The following is a 17,163-nucleotide window of genomic DNA, read 5'->3' as shown; positions in this document are numbered from 1 at the left end:
TGAGTCGTAGCCGCAGTAGATTCCAAGTTAAGTCGTAGCCGCAGTTGATTCCGAGTTGAGTCGTAGCCGCAGTAGATTCCGAGTAGAGTCGTAGGTGCAGTAGATTCTGATTTGAGTCGTAGCCGCAGTAGATTCCGAGTTGAGTCGTAGCCGCAGTAGATTCTGAGTTGAGTCGTAGCCGCAGTAGATTCCGAGTTGAGTCGTAGCCGCAGTAGATTCCGAGTGAAGACGTAGGTGCAGTAGACTCCGAGTTGAGTCGTAGCCGCAGTAGATTCCGAGTTGAGTTGTAGCCGCAGTAGATTCTGAGTTGAGTCGTAGCCGCAGTAGATTCCGAGTTGAGTCGTAGCCGCAGTTGATTTTGAGTTGAGACGTAGCCGCAGTAGATTCCGAGTTGAGTCGTAGCCGCAGTAGATTCTGATTTGAGTCGTAGCCGCAGTAGATTCCGAGTAGAGTCGTAGCCGCAGTAGATTCTGAGTTGAGTCGTAGCCGCAGTAGATTCCGAGTTGAGTCGTAGCCGCAGTAGATTCAGAGTTGAGTCGTAGCCGCAGTAGATTCTGAGTTGAATCGTAGCCGCAATAGTTTCGGAGTTGAGTCGTAGCCGCAGTAGATTCCGAGTTGAGTCGTAGCCGCAGTAGATTCCGAGTTGAGTCGTAGACGCAGTAGATTCTGAGTTGAGTCGTAGCTGCAGTAGATTCCGTGTTGAGTTGTAGCCACAGTAGATTCTGAGTAGAGACGTAGCCGCAGTAGATTCTGAGTTGAATCGTAGCCGCAATAGTTTCGGAGTTGAGTCGTAGCCGCAGTAGATTCCGAGTTGAGTCGTATCCACAGTAGATTCCGAGTTGAGTCGTAGCCGCAGTAGATTCTGAGTTGAGTCGTAGCTGCAGTAGATTCCGTGTTGAGTTGTAGCCACAGTAGATTCTGAGTAGAGACGTAGCCGCAGTAGATTCCGAGTTAAGACGTAGCCGCAGTAGATTCCGAGTTGAGTTGTAGCCGCAGTAGATTCTGAGTTGAGTCGTAGCCGCAGTGGATTCCGAGTTGAGTTGTAGCCGTAGTAGATTCTGAGTTGAGACGTAGGCGCAGTAGATTCCGAGTTGAATCGTAGAAGCAGTTGATTCTGAGTTGAGTCGTAGCCGCAGTAGATTCCGAGTTGAGTCGTAGCCGCAGTAGATTCCGAGTTGAGTCGTAGCGGGAGTAGATTCCGAGTTGAGTCGTAGCCGCAGTAGATTCTGAGTTGAATCGTAGCCGCAGTAGATTCTGAGTTGAGTCGTAGCCGCAGTAGATTCCGAGTTGAGTCGTAGCCGCAGTAGATTCCGAGTAAAGACGTAGGTGCAGTAGACTCCGAGTTGAGTCGTAGCCGCAGTAGATTCCGAGTTGAGTTGTAGCCGCAGTAGATTCTGAGTTGAGTCGTAGCCGGAGTAGATTCCGAGTTGAGTCGTAGCCGCAGTAGATTCTGAGTTGAGTCGTAGCCGCAGTAGATTCCGAGTTGAGTCGTAGCCGCAGTAGATTCTGATTTGAGTCGTAGCCGCTGTAGATTCCGAGTAGAGTCGTAGCCGCAGTAGATTCTGAGTTGAGTCGTAGCCGCAGTAGATTCCGAGTTGAGTCGTAGCCGCAGTAGATTCAGAGTTGAGTCGTAGCCGCAGTAGATTCTGAGTTGAATCGTAGCCGCAATAGTTTCGGAGTTGAGTCGTAGCCGCAGTAGATTCCGAGTTGAGTCGTAGCCGCAGTAGATTCCGAGTTGAGTCGTAGACGCAGTAGATTCTGAGTTGAGTCGTAGCTGCAGTAGATTCCGTGTTGAGTTGTAGCCACAGTAGATTCTGAGTAGAGACGTAGCCGCAGTAGATTCTGAGTTGAATCGTAGCCGCAATAGTTTCGGAGTTGAGTCGTAGCCGCAGTAGATTCCGAGTTGAGTCGTATCCACAGTAGATTCCGAGTTGAGTCGTAGCCGCAGTAGATTCTGAGTTGAGTCGTAGCTGCAGTAGATTCCGTGTTGAGTTGTAGCCACAGTAGATTCTGAGTAGAGACGTAGCCGCAGTAGATTCCGAGTTAAGACGTAGCCGCAGTAGATTCCGAGTTGAGTTGTAGCCGCAGTAGATTCTGAGTTGAGTCGTAGCCGCAGTGGATTCCGAGTTGAGTTGTAGCCGTAGTAGATTCTGAGTTGAGACGTAGGCGCAGTAGATTCCGAGTTGAATCGTAGAAGCAGTTGATTCTGAGTTGAGTCGTAGCCGCAGTAGATTCCGAGTTGAGTCGTAGCCGCAGTAGATTCCGAGTTGAGTCGTAGCGGGAGTAGATTCCGAGTTGAGTCGTAGCCGCAGTAGATTCTGAGTTGAATCGTAGCCGCAGGAGTTTCGGAGTTGAGTCGTAGCGGGAGTAGATTCCGAGTTGAGTCGTAGCCGCAGTAGATTCCGAGTTGAGTCGTAGCCGCAGTAGATTCTGAGTTGATTCGTAGCCGCAGTAGATTCCAAGTTGAGTCGTAGCCGCAGTAGATTCCGAGTTGAGTTGTAGCCGCAGTAGATTCTGAGTTGAGACGTAGGCGCAGTAGATTCCGAGTTCAGTCGTAGCCGCAGTAGATTCTGAGTTGAGTCGTAGCCGCAGTTGATTCCGAGTTGAGACGTAGCTGCAGTAGTTTCCGAGTTAAGACGTAGGTGCAGTAGACACCGAGTTGGGTCGTAGCCGCAGTTGATTCCGAGTTAACACGTAGGTGCAGTAGACTCCGAGTTGAGTCGTAGCCGCAGTAGATTCCAAGTTAAGTCGTAGCCGCAGTAGATTCCGAGTTGAGTCGTAGCCGCAGTAGATTCCGAGTTGAGTCGTAGGTGCAGTAGATTCTGATTTGAGTCGTAGCCGCAGTAGATTCCGAGTTGAGTCGTAGGTGCAGTAGATTCTGAGTTGAGTCGTAGCCGCAGTAGATTCCGAGTTGAGTCGTAGCCGCAGTAGATTCAGAGTTGAGTCGTAGCCGCAGTAGATTCTGAGTTGAATCGTAGCCGCAATAGTTTCGGAGTTGAGTCGTAGCCGCAGTAGATTCCGAGTTGAGTCGTAGCCGCAGTAGATTCCGAGTTGAGTCGTAGCCGCAGTAGATTCCGAGTTGAGTCGTAGCCGCAGTAGATTCTGAGTTGATTCGTAGCCGCAGTAGATTCCGAGTTGAGTCGTAGCCGCAGTAGATTCCGAGTTGAGTTGTAGCCGCAGTAGATTCTGAGTTGAGTCGTAGCCGCAGTGGATTCCGAGTTGAGTTGTAGCCGTAGTAGATTCTGAGTTGAGACGTAGGCGCAGTAGATTCCGAGTTGAATCGTAGAAGCAGTTGATTCTGAGTTGAGTCGTAGCCGCAGTAGATTCCGAGTTGAGTCGTAGCCGCAGTAGATTCCGAGTTGAGTCGTAGCGGGAGTAGATTCCGAGTTGAGTCGTAGCCGCAGTAGATTCTGAGTTGAATCGTAGCCGCAGTAGTTTCGGAGTTGAGTCGTAGCGGGAGTAGATTCCGAGTTGAGTCGTAGCGGGAGTAGATTCCGAGTTGAGTCGTAGCCGCAGTAGATTCCAAGTTGAGTCGTAGCCGCAGTAGATTCCGAGTTGAGTTGTAGCCGCAGTAGATTCTGAGTTGAGACGTAGGCGCAGTAGATTCCGAGTTCAGTCGTAGCCGCAGTAGATTCTGAGTTGAGTCGTAGCCGCAGTTGATTCCGAGTTGAGACGTAGCTGCAGTAGTTTCCGAGTTAAGACGTAGGTGCAGTAGACACCGAGTTGGGTCGTAGCCGCAGTTGATTCCGAGTTAACACGTAGGTGCAGTAGACTCCGAGTTGAGTCGTAGCCGCAGTAGATTCCAAGTTAAGTCGTAGCCGCAGTAGATTCCGAGTTGAGTCGTAGCCGCAGTAGATTCCGAGTTGAGTCGTAGGCGCAGTAGATTCTGATTTGAGTCGTAGCCGCAGTAGATTCCGAGTTGAGTCGTAGGTGCAGTAGATTCTGAGTTGAGTCGTAGCCGCAGTAGATTCCGAGTTGAGTCGTAGCCGCAGTAGATTCAGAGTTGAGTCGTAGCCGCAGTAGATTCTGAGTTGAATCGTAGCCGCAATAGTTTCGGAGTTGAGTCGTAGCCGCAGTAGATTCCGAGTTGAGTCGTAGCCGCAGTAGATTCCGAGTTGAGTCGTAGCCGCAGTAGATTCCGAGTTGAGTCGTAGCCGCAGTAGATTCTGAGTTGATTCGTAGCCGCAGTAGATTCCGAGTTGAGTCGTAGCCGCAGTAGATTCTGAGTTGAGTCTTAGCCGCAGTAGATTCCGAGTCGAGTCGTAGCCGCAGTAGATTCCGAGTTGAGTCGTAGCCGCAGTAGATTCTGAGTTGAGTCGTAGCCGCAGTTTATTCCGAGTTGAGACGTAGCTGCAGTAGTTTCCGAGTTAAGACGGAGGTGCAGTAGACTCCGAGTTGAGTCGTAGCCGCAGTAGATTCCAAGTTAAGTCGTAGCCGCAGTAGATTCCGAGTTGAGTCGTAGCCGCAGTAGATTCCGAGTAGAGTCGTAGGTGCAGTAGATTCTGATTTGAGTCGTAGCCGCAGTAGATTCCGAGTTGAGTCGTAGCCGCAGTAGATTCTGAGTTGAGTCGTAGCCGCAGTAGATTCCGAGTTGAGTCGTAGCCGCAGTAGATTCCGAGTAAAGACGTAGGTGCAGTAGACTCCGAGTTGAGTAGTAGCCGCAGTAGATTCCGAGTTGAGTTGTAGCCGCAGTAGATTCCGAGTTGAGTCGTAGCCGCAGTTGATTTTGAGTTGAGTCGTAGCCGCAGTAGATTCCGAGTTGAGTCGTAGCCGCAGTAGATTCTGAGTTGAGTCGTATCCGCAGTAGATTCGGAGTTGAGTCGTAGCCGCAGTAGATTCCGAGTTGAGACGTTACCGCAGTAGATTCTGAGTTGAGACGTAGCAGCAGTAAATTCTGACTTGAGTCGTAGCCGCAGTAGATTCTGAGTTGAGTCGTAGCCGCAGTAGATTCCGAGTTGAGTCGTAGCCGCAGTTGATTTTGAGTTGAGTCGTAGCCGCAGTAGATTCCGAGTTGAGTCGTAGCCGCAGTAGATTCTGAGTTGAGTCGTATCCGCAGTAGATTCGGAGTTGAGTCATAGCCGCAGTAGATTCTGAGTTGAGACGTTACCGCAGTAGATTCTGAGTTGAGACGTAGCAGCAGTAAATTCTGACTTGAGTCGTAGCCACAGTAGATTCCGAGTTGAGTCGTAGCCGCAGTAGATTCCGAGTTGAGTCGTAGCCGCAGTAGATTCCGAGTTGAGTCGTAGCCGCAGTAGATTCCGAGTTGAGTCGTAGCCGCAGTAGATTCTGAGTTGATTCGTAGCCGCAGTAGATTCCGAGTTGAGTCGTAGCCGCTGTAGATTCTGAGTTGAGACGTTACCGCAGTAGATTCTGAGTTGAGACGTAGCAGCAGTAAATTCTGACTTGAGTCGTAGCCACAGTAGATTCCGAGTTGAGTCGTAGCCGCAGTAGATTCCGAGTTGAGTCGTAGCCGCAGTAGATTCCGAGTTGAGTCGTAGTCGCAGTAGATTCCGAGTTGAGTCGTAGCCGCAGTAGATTCTGAGTTGATTCGTAGCCGCAGTAGATTCCGAGTTGAGTCGTAGCCGCTGTAGATTCTGAGTTGAGTCTTAGCCGCAGTAGATTCCGAGTCGAGTCGTAGCCGCAGTAGATTCCGAGTTAAGACGTAGCCGCAGTAGTTTCCGAGTTGAGTTGTAGCCGCAGTAGATTCTGAGTTGAGTCGTAGCCGCAGTAGATTCCGAGTTGAGTTGTAGCCGCAGTAGATTCTGAGTTGAGACGTAGTGGCAGTAGATTCTGAGTTGAGAAGTAGGCGCAGTAGATTCCGAGTTGAGTCGTAGCCGCAGTAGATTCCGAGTTGAGTCGTAGCCGCAGTAGATTCTGAGTTGAATCGTAGCCGCAGTAGTTTCGGAGTTGAGTCGTAGCCGCAGTAGATTCCGAGTTGAGTCGTAGCCGCAGTAGATTCCGAGTTGAGTCGTAGCCGCAGTAGATTCTGAGTTGATTCGTAGCCGCAGTAGATTCCGAGTTGAGTCGTAGCCGCTGTAGATTCTGAGTTGAGTCTTAGCCGCAGTAGATTCCGAGTTGAGTCGTAGTTGCAGTAGATTCCGAGTTGAGTCGTAGCCGCAGTAGATTCCGAGTTGAGTCGTAGCCCCAGTAGATTCCGAGTTGAGTCGTAGCCGCAGTAGATTCTGAGTTGAGTCGTAGCCGCAGTAGATTCCGAGTTGAGTCGTAGCCGCAGTAGATTCCGAGTAAAGACGTAGGTGCAGTAGACTCCGAGTTGAGTAGTAGCCGCAGTAGATTCCGAGTTGAGTTGTAGCCGCAGTAGATTCCGAGTTGAGTCGTAGCCGCAGTTGATTTTGAGTTGAGTCGTAGCCGCAGTAGATTCCGAGTTGAGTCGTAGCCGCAGTAGATTCTGAGTTGAGTCGTATCCGCAGTAGATTCGGAGTTGAGTCGTAGCCGCAGTAGATTCCGAGTTGAGACGTTACCGCAGTAGATTCTGAGTTGAGACGTAGCAGCAGTAAATTCTGACTTGAGTCGTAGCCGCAGTAGATTCTGAGTTGAGTCGTAGCCGCAGTAGATTCCGAGTTGAGTCGTAGCCGCAGTTGATTTTGAGTTGAGTCGTAGCCGCAGTAGATTCCGAGTTGAGTCGTAGCCGCAGTAGATTCTGAGTTGAGTCGTATCCGCAGTAGATTCGGAGTTGAGTCATAGCCGCAGTAGATTCTGAGTTGAGACGTTACCGCAGTAGATTCTGAGTTGAGACGTAGCAGCAGTAAATTCTGACTTGAGTCGTAGCCACAGTAGATTCCGAGTTGAGTCGTAGCCGCAGTAGATTCCGAGTTGAGTCGTAGCCGCAGTAGATTCCGAGTTGAGTCGTAGCCGCAGTAGATTCCGAGTTGAGTCGTAGCCGCAGTAGATTCTGAGTTGATTCGTAGCCGCAGTAGATTCCGAGTTGAGTCGTAGCCGCTGTAGATTCTGAGTTGAGACGTTACCGCAGTAGATTCTGAGTTGAGACGTAGCAGCAGTAAATTCTGACTTGAGTCGTAGCCACAGTAGATTCCGAGTTGAGTCGTAGCCGCAGTAGATTCCGAGTTGAGTCGTAGCCGCAGTAGATTCCGAGTTGAGTCGTAGTCGCAGTAGATTCTGAGTTGAGTCGTAGCCGCAGTAGATTCTGAGTTGATTCGTAGCCGCAGTAGATTCCGAGTTGAGTCGTAGCCGCTGTAGATTCTGAGTTGAGTCTTAGCCGCAGTAGATTCCGAGTCGAGTCGTAGCCGCAGTAGATTCCGAGTTAAGACGTAGCCGCAGTAGTTTCCGAGTTGAGTTGTAGCCGCAGTAGATTCTGAGTTGAGTCGTAGCCGCAGTAGATTCCGAGTTGAGTTGTAGCCGCAGTAGATTCTGAGTTGAGACGTAGTGGCAGTAGATTCTGAGTTGAGAAGTAGGCGCAGTAGATTCCGAGTTGAGTCGTAGCCGCAGTAGATTCCGAGTTGAGTCGTAGCCGCAGTAGATTCTGAGTTGAATCGTAGCCGCAGTAGTTTCGGAGTTGAGTCGTAGCCGCAGTAGATTCCGAGTTGAGTCGTAGCCGCAGTAGATTCCGAGTTGAGTCGTAGCCGCAGTAGATTCTGAGTTGATTCGTAGCCGCAGTAGATTCCGAGTTGAGTCGTAGCCGCTGTAGATTCTGAGTTGAGTCTTAGCCGCAGTAGATTCCGAGTTGAGTCGTAGTTGCAGTAGATTCCGAGTTGAGTCGTAGCCGCAGTAGATTCCGAGTTGAGTCGTAGCCCCAGTAGATTCCGAGTTGAGTCGTAGCCGCAGTAGATTCCGAGTTAAGACGTAGGTGCAGTAGACTCCGAGTTGAGTCGTAGCCGCAGTAGATTACGAGTTGAGTTGTAGCCGCAGTAGACTCCGAGTGAGTCGTAGCCGCAGTAGATACCGAGTTGAGTCGTAGCCGCAGTAGATTCGGAGTTGATTCGAAGCCGCAGCAGATTCTGAGTTGAGTAGTAGCCGCAGTTGAGTCCGAGTTGAGACGTAGCCGCAGTAGTTTCCGAGTTAAGACTTTGGTGCATTAGACTCTGAGTTGAGTCGCAGCCGCAGTAGATTCCGAGTAGTATCGTCGCCGCAGTAGATTCTGAGTTCAGTCGTAGCCGCAGTAGATTCTGAGGTGAGTCGTAGCCGCAGTAGATTTCGAGTTAAGACGTAGGTGCAGTAGATTCTGAGTTGAGTCGTAGCGGCAGTAAATTCAGACTTGAGTCGTATCCACAGTAGATTCCGAGTTGAATCGTAGCCGCAGTAGATTCTGAGTTGAGTCGTAGCTGCAGTAGATTCCGTGTTGAGTTGTAGCCACAGTAGATTCTGAGTAGAGACGTAGCCGCAGTAGATTCCGAGTTAAGACGTAGCCGCAGTAGATTCCGAGTTGAGTTGTAGCCGCAGTAGATTCTGAGTTGAGTCGTAGCCGCAGTAGATTCCGAGTTGAGTTGTAGCCGCAGTAGATTCTGAGTTGAGACGTAGGCGCAGTAGATTCCGAGTTGAATCGTAGAAGCAGTTGATTCTGAGTTGAGTCGTAGCCGCAGTAGATTCCGAGTTGAGTCGTAGCCGCAGTAGATTCCGAGTTGAGTCGTAGCGGGAGTAGATTCCGAGTTGAGTCGTAGCCGCAGTAGATTCTGAGTTGAATCGTAGCCGCAGTAGTTTCGGAGTTGTGTCGTAGCGGGAGTAGATTCCGAGTTGAGTCGTAGCCGCAGTAGATTCCGAGTTGAGTCGTAGCCGCTGTAGATTCTGAGTTGAGTCTTAGCCGCAGTAGATTCCGAGTCGAGTCGTAGCCGCAGTAGATTCCGAGTTGAGTCGTAGCCGCAGTAGATTCTGAGTTGAGTCGTAGCCGCAGTTTATTCCGAGTTGAGACGTAGCTGCAGTAGTTTCCGAGTTAAGACGGAGGTGCAGTAGACTCCGAGTTGAGTCGTAGCCGCAGTAGATTCCAAGTTAAGTCGTAGCCGCAGTAGATTCCGAGTTGAGTCGTAGCCGCAGTAGATTCCGAGTAGAGTCGTAGGTGCAGTAGATACTGATTTGAGTCGTAGCCGCAGTAGATTCCGAGTTGAGTCGTAGCCGCAGTAGATTCTGAGTTGAGTCGTAGCCGCAGTAGATTCCGAGTTGAGTCGTAGCCGCAGTAGATTCCGAGTAAAGACGTAGGTGCAGTAGACTCCGAGTTGAGTCGTAGCCGCAGTAGATTCCGAGTTGAGTTGTAGCCGCAGTAGATTCCGAGTTGAGTCGTAGCCGCAGTTGATTTTGAGTTGAGTCGTAGCCGCAGTAGATTCCGAGTTGAGTCGTAGCCGCAGTAGATTCTGAGTTGAGTCGTATCCGCAGTAGATTCGGAGTTGAGTCGTAGCCGCAGTAGATTCCGAGTTGAGACGTTACCGCAGTAGATTCTGAGTTGAGACGTAGCAGCAGTAAATTCTGACTTGAGTCGTAGCCGAAGTAGATTCTGAGTTGAGTCGTAGCCGCAGTAGATTCCGAGTTGAGTCGTAGCCGCAGTTGATTTTGAGTTGAGTCGTATCCGCAGTAGATTCGGAGTTGAGTCATAGCCGCAGTAGATTCTGAGTTGAGACGTTACCGCAGTAGATTCTGAGTTGAGACGTAGCAGCAGTAAATTCTGACTTGAGTCGTAGCCACAGTAGATTCCGAGTTGAGTCGTAGCCGCAGTAGATTCCGAGTTCAGTCGTAGCCGCAGTAGATTCTGAGTTGATTCGTAGCCGCAGTAGATTCCGAGTTGAGTCGTAGCCGCTGTAGATTCTGAGTTGAGACGTTACCGCAGTAGATTCTGAGTTGAGACGTAGCAGCAGTAAATTCTGACTTGAGTCGTAGCCACAGTAGATTCCGAGTTGAGTCGTAGCCGCAGTAGATTCCGAGTTGAGTCGTAGCCGCAGTAGATTCCGAGTTGAGTCGTAGCCGCAGTAGATTCCGAGTTGAGTCGTAGCCGCAGTAGATTCTGAGTTGATTCGTAGCCGCAGTAGATTCCGAGTTGAGTCGTAGCCGCTGTAGATTCTGAGTTGAGTCTTAGCCGCAGTAGATTCCGAGTCGAGTCGTAGCCGCAGTAGATTCCGAGTTAAGACGTAGCCGCAGTAGATTCCGAGTTGAGTTGTAGCCGCAGTAGATTCTGAGTTGAGTCGTAGCCGCAGTAGATTCCGAGTTGAGTTGTAGCCGCAGTAGATTCTGAGTTGAGACGTAGTGGCAGTAGATTCTGAGTTGAGAAGTAGGCGCAGTAGATTCCGAGTTGAGTCGTAGCCGCAGTAGATTCCGAGTTGAGTCGTAGCCGCAGTAGATTCTGAGTTGAATCGTAGCCGCAGTAGTTTCGGAGTTGAGTCGTAGCCGCAGTAGATTCCGAGTTGAGTCGTAGCCGCAGTAGATTCCGAGTTGAGTCGTAGCCGCAGTAGATTCTGAGTTTATTCGTAGCCGCAGTAGATTCCGAGTTGAGTCGTAGCCGCTGTAGATTCTGAGTTGAGTCTTAGCCGCAGTAGATTCCGAGTTGAGTCGTAGCCGCAGTAGATTCCGAGTTGAGTCGTAGCCGCAGTAGATTCCGAGTTGAGTCGTAGCCTCAGTAGATTCCGAGTTGAGTCGTAGCCGCAGTAGATTCCGAGTTAAGACGTAGGTGCAGTAGACTCCGAGTTGAGTCGTAGCCGCAGTAGATTACGAGTTGAGTTGTAGCCGCAGTAGACTCCGAGTGAGTCGTAGCCGCAGTAGATACCGAGTTGAGTCGTAGCCGCAGTAGATTCGGAGTTGATTCGAAGCCGCAGCAGATTCTGAGTTGAGTAGTAGCCGCAGTTGAGTCCGAGTTGAGACGTAGCCGCAGTAGTTTCCGAGTTAAGACTTTGGTGCATTAGACTCTGAGTTGAGTCGCAGCCGCAGTAGATTCCGAGTAGTATCGTCGCCGCAGTAGATTCTGAGTTCAGTCGTAGCCGCAGTAGATTCTGAGGTGAGTCGTAGCCGCAGTAGATTTCGAGTTAAGACGTAGGTGCAGTAGATTCTGAGTTGAGTCGTAGCGGCAGTAAATTCAGACTTGAGTCGTATCCACAGTAGATTCCGAGTTGAGTCGTAGCCGCAGTAGATTCTGAGTTGAGTCGTAGCTGCAGTAGATTCCGTGTTGAGTTGTAGCCACAGTAGATTCTGAGTAGAGACGTAGCCGCAGTAAATTCCGAGTTAAGACGTAGCCGCAGTAGATTCCGAGTTGAGTTGTAGCCGCAGTAGATTCTGAGTTGAGTCGTAGCCGCAGTAGATTCCGAGTTGAGTTGTAGCCGCAGTAGATTCTGAGTTGAGACGTAGGTGCAGTAGATTCCGAGTTGAATCGTAGAAGCAGTTGATTCTGAGTTGAGTCGTAGCCGCAGTAGATTCCGAGTTGAGTCGTAGCCGCAGTAGATTCCGAGTTGAGTCGTAGCGGGAGTAGATTCCGAGTTGAGTCGTAGCCGCAGTAGATTCTGAGTTGAATCGTAGCCGCAGTAGTTTCGGAGTTGTGTCGTAGCGGGAGTAGATTCCGAGTTGAGTCGTAGCCGCAGTAGATTCCGAGTTGAGTCGTAGCCGCAGTAGATTCCGAGTTGAGTCGTAGCCGCAGTAGATTCTGACTTGAGTCGTAGCCACAGTAGTTTCCGAGTTGAGTTGTAGCCGCAGTAGATTCTGAGTTGAGACGTTACAGCAGTAGATTCTGAGTTGAGACGTAGCGGCAGTAAATTCTGACTCGAGTCGTATCCACAGTAGATTCCGTGTTGAGTTGTAGCCACAGTAGATTCTGAGTAGAGACGTTGCCGCAGTAGATTCCGAGTTAAGACGTAGCCGCAGTAGATTCCGAGTTGAGTTGTAGCCGCAGTAGATTCTGAGTTGAGTCGTAGCCGCAGTAGATTCCGAGTTGAGTTGTAGCCGCAGTAGATTCTGAGTTGAGACGTAGTGGCAGTAGATTCTGAGTTGAGAAGTAGGCGCAGTAGATTCCGAGTTGAGTCGTAGCCGCAGTAGATTCCGAGTTGAGTCGTAGCCGCAGTAGATTCTGAGTTGAATCGTAGCCGCAGTAGATTCGGAGTTGAGTCGTAGCCGCAGTAGATTCCGAGTTGAGTCGTAGCCGCAGTAGATTCCGAGTTGAGTCGTAGCCGCAGTATATTCTGAGTTGATTCGTAGCCGCAGTAGATTACGAGTTGAGTCGTAGCCGCTGTAGATTCTGAGTTGAGTCTTAGCCGCAGTAGATTCCGAGTTGAGTCGTAGCCGCAGTAGATTCCGTGTTGAGTCGTAGCCGCAGTAGATTCCGAGTTGAGTCCTAGCCCCAGTAGATTCCGAGTTGAGTCGTAGCCGCATTAGATTCCGAATTAAGACGCAGGTGCAGTAGACTCCGAGTTGAGTCGTAGCCGCAGTAGATTACGAGTTGAGTTGTAGCCGCAGTAGACTCCGAGTTGAGTCGTAGCCGCAGTAGATACCGAGTTGAGTCGTAGCCGCAGTAGATTCGGAGTTGATTCGTAGCCGCAGCAGATTCTGAGTTGAGTCGTAGCCGCAGTTGAGTCCGAGTTGAGACGTAGCCGCAGTAGTTTCCGAGTTAAGACTTTGGTGCATTAGACTCTGAGTTGAGTCGTAGCCGCAGTAGATTCCGAGTAGAATCGTCGCCGCAGTAGATTCTGAGTTCAGTCGTAGCCGCAGTAGATTCTGAGGTGAGTCGTAGCCGCAGTAGATTTCGAGTTAAGAAGTAGGTGCAGTAGATTCTGAGTTGAGTCGTAGCGGCAGTAAATTCAGACTTGAGTCGTATCCACAGTAGATTCCGAGTTGAGTCGTAGCCGCAGTAGATTCTGAGTTGAGTCGTAGCTGCAGTAGATTCCGTGTTGAGTTGTAGCCACAGTAGATTCTGAGTAGAGACGTAGCCGCAGTAGATTCCGAGTTAAGACGTAGCCGCAGTAGATTCCGAGTTGAGTTGTAGCCGCAGTAGATTCTGAGTTGAGTCGTAGCCGCAGTAGATTCCGAGTTGAGTTGTAGCCGCAGTAGATTCAGAGTTGAGACGTAGGCGCAGTAGATTCCGAGTTGAATCGTAGAAGCAGTTGATTCTGAGTTGAGTCGTAGCCGCAGTAGATTCCGAGTTGAGTCGTAGCGGGAGTAGATTCCGAGTTGAGTCGTAGCCGCAGTAGATTCTGAGTTGAATCGTAGCCGCAGTAGTTTCGGAGTTGAGTCGTAGCGGGAGTAGATTCCAAGTTGAGTCGTAGCCGCAGTAGATTCCGAGTTGAGTCGTAGCCGCAGTAGATTCCGAGTTGAGACGTAGCCGCAGTAGATTCTGAGTTGATTCGTAGCCGCAGTAGATTCCAAGTTGAGTCGTAGCCGCAGTAGATTCCGAGTTGAGTTGTAGCCGCAGTAGATTCTGAGTTGAGACGTAGGCGCAGTAGATTTCGAGTTGAGTCGTAGCCGCAGTAGATTCTGAGTTGAGTCGTAGCCGCAGTTGATTCCGAGTTGAGACGTAGCTGCAGTAGTTTCCGAGTTAAGCGAGTTAAGACGTAGGTGCAGTAGACTCCGAGTTGTGTCGTAGCCGCAGTTGATTCCGAGTTAAGACGTAGGTGCAGTAGACTCCGAGTTCAGTCGTAGCCGCAGTAGATTCCAAGTTAAGTCGTAGCCGCAGTAGATTCCGAGTTGAGTCGTAGCCGCAGTAGATTCCGAGTTGAGTCGTAGGTGCAGTAGATTCTGATTTGAGTCGTAGCCGCAGTAGATTCTGAGTTGAGTCGTAGCCGCAGTAGATTCCGAGTTGAGTCGTAGCCGCAGTAGATTCAGAGTTGAGTCGTAGCCGCAGTAGATTCCGAGTTGAGTCGTAGCCGCAGTAGATTCCGAGTTGAGTCGTAGCCGCAGTAGATTCTGAGTTGATTCGTAGCCGCAGTAGATTCCGAGTTGAGTCGTAGCCGCTGTAGATTCTGAGTTGAGTCTTAGCCGCAGTAGATTCCGAGTCGAGTCGTAGCCGCAGTAGATTCAGAGTTGAGTCGTAGCCGCAGTAGATTCTGAGTTGAGTCGTAGCCGCAGTTGATTCCGAGTTGAGACGTAGCTGCAGTAGTTTCCGAGTTAAGACGTAGGTGCAGTAGACTCCGAGTTGAGTTGTAGCCGTAGTAGATTTCGAGTTAAGATGGAGGTGCAGTAGACTCCGAGTTGAGTCGTAGCCGCAGTAGATTCCAAGTTAAGTCGTAGCCGCAGTTGATTCCGAGTTGAGTCGTATCAGCAGTAGATTCCGAGTAGAGTCGTAGGTGCAGTAGATTCTGATTTGAGTCGTAGCCGCAGTAGATTCCGAGTTGAGTCGTAGCCGCAGTAGATTCTGAGTTGAGACGTAGCCGCAGTAGATTCCGAGTTGAGTCGTAGCCGCAGTAGATTCCGAGTAAAGACGTAGGTGCAGTAGACTCCGAGTTGAGTCGTAGCCGCAGTAGATTCCGAGTTGAGTTGTAGCCGCAGTAGATTCTGAGTTGAGTCGTAGCCGCAGTAGATTCCGAGTTGAGTCGTAGCCGCAGTTGATTTTGAGTTGAGTCGTAGCCGCAGTAGATTCCGAGTTGAGTCGTAGCCGCAGTAGATTCTGATTTGAGTCGTAGCCGCAGTAGATTCCGAGTAGAGTCGTAGCCGCAGTAGATTCTGAGTTGAGTCGTAGCCGCAGTAGATTCCGAGTTGAGTCGTAGCCGCAGTAGATTCAGAGTTGAGTCGTAGCTGCAGTAGATTCTGAGTTGAATCGTAGCCGCAATAGTTTCGGAGTTGAGTCGTAGCCGCAGTAGATTCCGAGTTGAGTCGTAGCCGCAGTAGATTCCGAGTTGAGTCGTAGCCGCAGTAGATTCTGAGTTGAGTCGTAGCTGCAGTAGATTCCGTGTTGAGTTGTAGCCACAGTAGATTCTGAGTAGAGACGTAGCCGCAGTAGATTCTGAGTTGAATCGTAGCCGCAATAGTTTCGGAGTTGAGTCGTAGCCGCAGTAGATTCTGATTTGAGTCGTATCCACAGGAGATTCCGAGTTGAGTCGTAGCCGCAGTAGATTCTGAGTTGAGTCGTAGCTGCAGTAGATTCCGTGTTGAGTTGTAGCCACAGTAGATTCTGAGTAGAGACGTAGCCGCAGTAGATTCCGAGTTAAGACGTAGCCCAGTAGATTCCGAGTTGAGTTGTAGCCGCAGTAGATTCTGAGTTGAGTCGTAGCCGCAGTAGATTCCGAGTTGAGTTGTAGCCGCAGTAGATTCTGAGTTGAGACGTAGGCGCAGTAGATTCCGAGTTGAATCTTAGAAGCAGTTGATTCTGAGTTGAGTCGTAGCCGCAGTAGATTCCGAGTTGAGTCGTAGCCGCAGTAGATTCCGAGTTGAGTCGTAGCGGGAGTAGATTACGAGTTGAGTCGTAGCCGCAGTAGATTCTGAGTTGAATCGTAGCCGCAGTAGTTTCGGAGTTGAGTCGTAGCGGGAGTAGATTCCGAGTTGAGTCGTAGCCGCAGTAGATTCCGAGTTGAGTCGTAGCCGCAGTAGATTCTGAGTTGATTCGTAGCCGCAGTAGATTCCAAGTTGAGTCGTAGCCGCAGTAGATTCCGAGTTGAGTTGTAGCCGCAGTAGATTCTGAGTTGAGACGTAGGCGCAGTAGATTCCAAGTTGAGTCGTAGCCGCAGTAGATTCTGAGTTGAGTCGTAGCCGCAGTTGATTCCGAGTTGAGACGTAGCTGCAGTAGTTTCCGAGTTAAGCGAGTTAAGACGTAGGTGCAGTAGACTCCGAGTTGAGTCGTAGCCGCAGTTGATTCCGAGTTAAAACGTAGGTGCAGTAGACTCCGAGTTCAGTCGTAGCCGCAGTAGATTCCAAGTTAAGTCGTAGCCGCAGTAGATTCCGAGTTGAGTCGTAGCCGCAGTAGATTCCGAGTTGAGTCGTAGGTGCAGTAGATTCTGATTTGAGTCGTAGCCGCAGTAGATTCCGAGTTGAGTCGTAGCCGCAGTAGATTCTGAGTTGAGTCGTAGCCGCAGTAGATTCCGAGTTGAGTCGTAGCCGCAGTAGATTCAGAGTTGAGTCGTAGCCGCAGTAGACTCTGAGTTGAATCGTAGCCGCAATAGTTTCGGAGTTGAGTCGTAGCCGCAGTAGATTCCGAGTTGAGTCGTAGCCGCAGTAGATTCCGAGTTGAGTCGTAGCCGCAGTAGATTCCGAGTTGAGTCGTAGCCGCAGTAGATTCCGAGTTGAGTCGTAGCCGCAGTAGATTCTGAGTTGATTCGTAGCCGCAGTAGATTCCGAGTTGAGTCGTAGCCGCTGTAGATTCTGAGTTGAGTCTTAGCCGCAGTAGATTCCGAGTTGAGTCGTAGCCGCAGTAGATTCCGAGTTGAGTCGTAGCCGCAGTAGATTCCGAGTTGAGTCCTAGCCGCAGTAGATTCCGAGTTGAGTCGTAGCCGCAGTAGATTCCGAGTTAAGACGTAGGTGCAGTAGACTCCGAGTTGAGTCGTAGCCGCAGTAGATTACGAGTTGAGTTGTAGCCGCAGTAGACTCCGAGTTGAGTCGTAGCCGCAGTAGATACCGAGTTGAGTCGTAGCCGCAGTAGATTCGGAGTTGATTCGTAGCCGCAGCAGATTCTGAGTTGAGTCGTAGCCGCAGTTGATTCCGAGTTGAGTCGTAGCCGCAGTAGATTCTGACTTGAGTCGTAGCCACAGTAGTTTCCGAGTTGAGTTGTAGCCGCAGTAGATTCTGAGTTGAGACGTTACAGCAGTAGATTCTGAGTTGAGACGTAGCGGCAGTAAATTCTGACTCGAGTCGTATCCACAGTAGATTCCGTGTTGAGTTGTAGCCACAGTAGATTCTGAGTAGAGACGTTGCCGCAGTAGATTCCGAGTTAAGACGTAGCCGCAGTAGATTCCGAGTTGAGTTGTAGCCGCAGTAGATTCTGAGTTGAGTCGTAGCCGCAGTAGATTCCGAGTTGAGTTGTAGCCGCAGTAGATTCTGAGTTGAGACGTAGTGGCAGTAGATTCTGAGTTGAGAAGTAGGCGCAGTAGATTCCGAGTTGAGTCGTAGCCGCAGTAGATTCCGAGTTGAGTCGTAGCCGCAGTAGATTCTGAGTTGAATCGTAGCCGCAGTAGATTCGGAGTTGAGTCGTAGCCGCAGTAGATTCCGAGTTGAGTCGTAGCCGCAGTAGATTCCGAGTTGAGTCGTAGCCGCAGTATATTCTGAGTTGATTCGTAGCCGCAGTAGATTACGAGTTGAGTCGTAGCC

The sequence above is a fragment of the Coturnix japonica genome, chromosome 20 (assembly GCF_054131305.1).
Source record: "Coturnix japonica strain WE chromosome 20, WE-NBRP24, whole genome shotgun sequence".
In the NCBI taxonomy this organism is placed as follows: domain Eukaryota; kingdom Metazoa; phylum Chordata; class Aves; order Galliformes; family Phasianidae; genus Coturnix; species Coturnix japonica.
The sequence above is the reverse complement of the archived record's forward strand: the minus strand, read 5'-3'. Positions refer to the sequence as shown.